The following is a 5,903-nucleotide window of genomic DNA, read 5'->3' on the forward strand; positions in this document are numbered from 1 at the left end:
GTTTCACAAGGAGGAATAGCACTGGGGTCTATTTCAGAATCGGAAACAAGCAGCTGAAAATACTCGCTCAATCCTTTAAGCTGCCTTCCTTCCTTTGCTATTTCCAGGAACTAGAGAGAGAGAATGAACTCTGACTTTCTTGCCTAAAATAAAAACTTGGAGTTGTCTCCCTGGAAGTGCCTGTACTTTCTGGTAAGCTAGAAAAGGGAAGGGTGGGTTGACACAGACGTGCTCCACAGCTCTTTGGAATAACTTATGACAAGATGGTTTTTAGAAAAATTGCCAGCAGTTCTGTTCTGTCCACTGATTGCCAGAAAAAGAAGAAAACATGTTCTTCCCATGGATGAGCTTTGGATTATTAAATAAGTTTCTAACGTGTTTGCAATTATGGCATTCATGAAAATACATACATTCTCCAGAACTGAGCACAGCTTAACTTCCTGTGCTTGTGTGCATTTGTTCAGACATGGGGTTTTGCGTGGGAGTCTAAAAGATTTTGAGTTGCTAGTTAAGAGTTCACAAGGGTAGTGTTAACCACTTTTTTATAGTGACAGCTGGATGTATTTATTGAAATTGTTCAGAAGCAACATTGCCAAGCATCATACACCTAGATCTGGAGATGAATCATCATACATTTCTCTTGGGAAATACTTAGAACATGGCAGCTTAGCTCACTTTAAAGCCACTGCATCTGTCAAAGGAGATTGCTGTTATGAAGGGATCTGCAGAGAAACTGGGAAGCAGTACAATTGTCATACCCCAAAGGGGTGAGGGGTGTAAATTAGACGTATTCATATCTTTCGTTAAGACACATGAAGACTCAATCTTGTTTTCTTTCCCTTTTAAATCATGATGCTTCTTCAGTTAAAGAATTTTCACCATGCTTTAAGAAGGCTCTTGGGAGATGCTTGCTGCAGCCTAYTGAACCCTGTCACTGGGTGCACAGGGGATGGAGCAGTTAGGAACTGGTCTGACTGGAACAAGTACAGCACTCCCACCACAGCATGGTGAAGGCTTCCAGCCACGCAACTTGAGGAAGCAAGATCTGAGGAAAAGGTCAGAGGTTTAGCTGGTCTGGAAATGTAACACAGTGGCTGGAAAGAACGTATCTTTAATCATTCTTCTCTTGTACCATTTAAATTAGGTCCTGTGTAATGTTCACAGAAGGTGTTTGAGGCCTAGAAACAAACTCCCGTCTGCTCTGCTGCCCAGTAAATGAATCCAAGAGGCCAATATTAACTTCAAATAGTCAGAAGAATTTCATAGGCGGAGGTTTTTACTGCCTTGCACCCTCCCTGTTCGGGGAACTGTGCTCCAGCTGGGCATGTTCCCCATGTCATATGTGCACTTGCTCATTCTGGCCCTGCTGCAACACAACTCTGTCATCCTTGAGAAGAGCTCCTCTGGCTGCCAGCAGATCCTTGCTCGTGCAAAGCTTCCCTCCAGGCTGGGAGGGAAACTCTCTGTTTTTGGCCACAAGGCGTGCGTACAACAAAATATAACTGTAGATGAACACCTTACAACTTTCTTTCCCAAACCCATCTGTCTCTTCTTTGTGGTCCCTGGGAAAGGAGGTGCTCATCATTTCTCACAAGATTGTAAAGCAGGTGCCAGATTTTATTATCCTCTCTCCCCTGCAACTACCTTGGACATTAACAAATCAAATATGTGAGACAAAATGCTGATGGATGAGTATCTTCACACTTGTTGTCCGGAGAGTCTCAAGTCCTCCACAGACTCTGCTTTGTTCCCTTGATGAAATGGCTGGTCTGTGAGGTGCAGGATGATGCACACAGGCATAAAGAACAACTGTACAATTAATGTTTATGGAATAGGGTGGTTTTTCAGTTCCTGAGCAGGCTGCTGTCTGCTGAGGTGCTCTCCATAATGGACTTTTTTTTCTTTCTAAACTGTTTGTAATTTGGTAAATGCTACTTGATGCAGTATCTCAGGAAGACTATTGAATACACTGCTCCTCCTTCTCAGACAGCAGAGAGGGAGAACTCAGGGAGCACTTAGAGATTACTTCAGGCAAGACTATCCGTTGCCATGAACTTATCTATTTTATTCCAAACTGTTAACCTTAAAGTGTGCGTATTTAGCTCTGTGTTTGGACATCAGCTTTTTGGCAAGCAATGAGTTCTTATACAATCTCTCCTCTGTTCTTCTTATATTCTTTTGTTCTTTCCAATGAGAACTTTCTACAATAACTTGGTTATTTTCCTTTTCTCTTTTCATAAGTCTAATTTTCTGTACACTTCCACACATTGTTTCTTGATGTTTCCAAGGTTGTTTTTGAGCTTTTTTTTTTTCCAAGACTGCAGCTGAGTGTGAATTTCAAGTTGAAGATGCTTCTCCAACTTTGTTCTGGAGCAAAGTGAACAGGTTGGATTAATGCAAGTAGGAGAGAATCCCAGACAGCTACTGGAAGGTGTCTGGCCTGCATAGAAGGGTTTCTGAGAGTCACCTGAGACACCTAAGTGCTTCTCTTCTGCTTTGTGGAAGGTCAGCTTAGTTGAGCTTAAACTAGTGAAGCAGAGGATATCATCAGACTGAAAAGAGGGACACAATGACAAATAAATTAGTGTAGGTTAAAAGCAGGAGAAAAAGAACAGCTGCACAAAGGCAGCAGGAAAGGTTAGGGAATAAAATCATTATTCCCAAAGTTACCTCCCATGAGTCCTAGCAGCAGAGCCCTAATATCTAAGTGTTTCTCTCTGTGCCTCTCCTTAATGAACAGAAAAGAATGTATATTAGTTTACTGCAAATCCCAAATGCTTCTTCCCCAGCTTCTTCAGAGAGGGATATAATAGTTTGTTTTATTTTTCCTTTTCATCAGCTCTTTATTCTTATCAGTGAACATGGCTGTGTATCAACTTTATCGCAATGAAAAGTTTCAGTAATCTGGGGGGAACTTATTGGGAAGAGGGGACATATGAGAACACAGAGTTTCCCTGAATCTGAATTAGACCAGTGCTTTCAAAGCTGATGCAAGTCCTATGACTATGTGCTTAGTAAATATTGCAGGGCATGRGAAGGTCTGTGCAGAACAAGGAATTCTGCAGGCAGATTCATGTGACAAACATTTCCATGCATGAAGTAACAAATTGGTAGGCATGGGCCTAACAAAGTCCAGTGAAGTCTGTAGTCCTTGATGCATGTAAACTTCAGTATCTGCACTTACTAAGCAGAGACCTTGTTACGTAGTTTATCTGCTCCATTTCTTTTTATACAAAGACACGCACTTGGGGACCAGTCTGACTGAATTCATAACTCTGGGTTTGATGTGGTGCTCTGCATAGGACTGAAGTGTGCTGGAAAATGTTTCATTTTTCAATGGCTATGTATATTTAATGTCTTGGTAGATATTTTTAAAGCACTCTAAGGTAGCTGCAAAATAACACTCACCACATTGGTTCCTGCTTATGTGACCTTTTCCTGCTTTTAGCAAGCATGTACAAGTGTGAACAACACCACTTTGACTGCAGAAAGAGCAGGAAACTAGAGTTTCATCACTGTGGACTTCTTTTTTTGAGCAGCTCATTCTTTCTGTCCCTCCAAATCAGTCTTCTAGAAGCAGCACTGTATGTCTAATCAGAAATACCATCACCAAGGTCAAAGTTGTTTTTTTTAAATTATATTTTGTGTAAGTGAACATTGCAGGATTTCTTTTATACATTTCATTCATCGAATAGGTATTAGTTGGAATCCTGCGAGCGAGTTCCTGCCATCACCTGACAGATAGCTGAAAGCTGTCCATGTCTGTCATAGTCAGAAGTCTGCTGATTTAATGTTTCTCAAATTTGTCATTTGAGGCTCACAGCAATGAGCTACTTAACTAAGCCAGAACTGGCAAGCAAGCTTGGGGTATCTTTGCCATTAGGCTCTAAAAATATAAGCCAGGCAAGGTTTACAGAGAAAGGTAATATTCTTGATTTATTCAAGTTGATGTAGCTGGAAAAAAAGACAGGCTTTTTACCACACCGTCCTTCCTGGAAATCTAAAATAGAAGCAGAAACTTTTAAAGCTTAATGCAGACACCAACAGGAGAAACCTCACAGTTCACTGTGTAGGTCACATCTACTCTTTCATTGAAGGAAGTGCCCTGCTTTGCCTGAAATGAGAGCTAAAATTAGCTCAACCCCATCTCAAAAGTCCAGTAATCTATTTTGTGGACTAAGCTATTATATCCTGTTCCTACCTTGTATTTGCAATATTTTACTTCCTTTCTGAGGATTTGTTCTTTTTCAGGTATCACAGCTTCATAGTTTTCTAGGCATCGCAGAGTCACAGAAACTATCTGTGCTCATGTCCTTACCTCGTAATAAGTTCAGTTGAACTTAAACTTTTTTGCATGATCTTGTACTTGCTGTGGGCTGAGACTATGCATGTAGACATAAGTGTGATGTGCTTGATACACAGTAAATTTGCCATGGTCTAGGCCAAGAGTGATTGCTGTCTAAGCTAAAAACCCACTAGCCCACCTTAAATAATACAGAAACGCCATTAAAGGCAGACTGAGAACCCACAACCCAAACCTTCTTAAAATGTAAATTGGATATAGAATTAATGATTATACAGAAATAATATAGAACTAAAATTTGCCAAAATATACCTTGCTCCAGATAAAATGCCTAGCTCACTTTGTAGCTGTGGGTCTGCAACCCCAGTTTCTCTTTTAGTTCTCCTGAGTTTCCCTTACTGCAGGCATGGAGGAAAGCATTTATTATGGTGATAGGAAGCATATAAATATATTACTCTTCAGCATATGGCCAGTCTTTGGGGTCAGTGACTGCACTCAAAAAGAGATTCTTCATGTTCAGAGAGTAATATCTATCCTTCTGACTTGTGGATTTTGTCATTTGGCCAGCAAGTTTTTGTTCATTTATGGCTCTTTTTGTGCTTGCAAAATACCTTTCTGGAGGTTTTTCTTCATACTGATGAAGAGCTTTATAGAGGACATTGGCTTAACAGATGTCCAGTTAGTGCCTGAGATCTTACGCCCCTGGCATAGCGCACAGCTAACCTCAGGAGGAGGCCAGCACCACACTGGCCTAACTACTTTTCCTGGATCACTGATTCTGATAATAGCTTCAGTCAAAAAAGGATGCTAGAATGAAAAAATCAAAGCGAGTTGCTGGAAAAATCTAGTGGGGATTTTCACTTTCACACCTAGCTATTTAGGGCATGCTTTTTGTTCATCTCTTCTTTTATCTATCCTGCCTTAACCACTACCTGCTATCATTTCTGTTCTTAAAGAGCCTAACAGACCTACTTTTATGTCTGTTTCCTTGATACCTTTTATCAAAGGGTAATTTTTCGTTTTGTGGGTTTTTTTTAGTTTTGTTGTACACTGAGTGTACTAATGAGATGCTTTCAGACTAGCAGTCAGTGTAAGTGTAACTTCAATAAACTGATATAGTGCCAGTCACTTTTAAATATTTACATATATAGAGAAAGTACCTTATTACCTGGAAAATCTCTAGTGGCCTATGTATAAAAGAAAATAGGCATTTTCTTCTTAAATTAAAATGTTTGGGCTGCTTGCTGGAACTTTCTTTGTCAGTAAATGAAAGGCAAGGTTTAGTTCTAACAATACAATCAGGGTTATATGATCAATGTTAAACTAGATTAAAATGATTTGTGTTGCCAAGAGCAGTTGTTATGCCTTAATCCATGAGCTGATGGAAGTAAGAAATATCTGGAGAGTGTCTAATGTATGCAAGAGAGAAGGCTCATTAAACTGGTGATTCTCTGAAGCTTCCCCAGTGTTTCTGAACATGTGACTCTGTCAGGTTGCCCCTGATGAACAACTGCTTTCACAGAATCACAGAATCGCTGAGGTTGGAAGGGACCTCTGGAGATCATCTAGTCCAACCCCCCTGCTCAAGCAGGGTCACCTA

This window comes from Apteryx rowi, unplaced genomic scaffold, assembly GCF_003343035.1.
Source record: "Apteryx rowi isolate R43461 unplaced genomic scaffold, aptRow1 scaffold_432, whole genome shotgun sequence".
Classification (NCBI taxonomy): domain Eukaryota; kingdom Metazoa; phylum Chordata; class Aves; order Apterygiformes; family Apterygidae; genus Apteryx; species Apteryx rowi.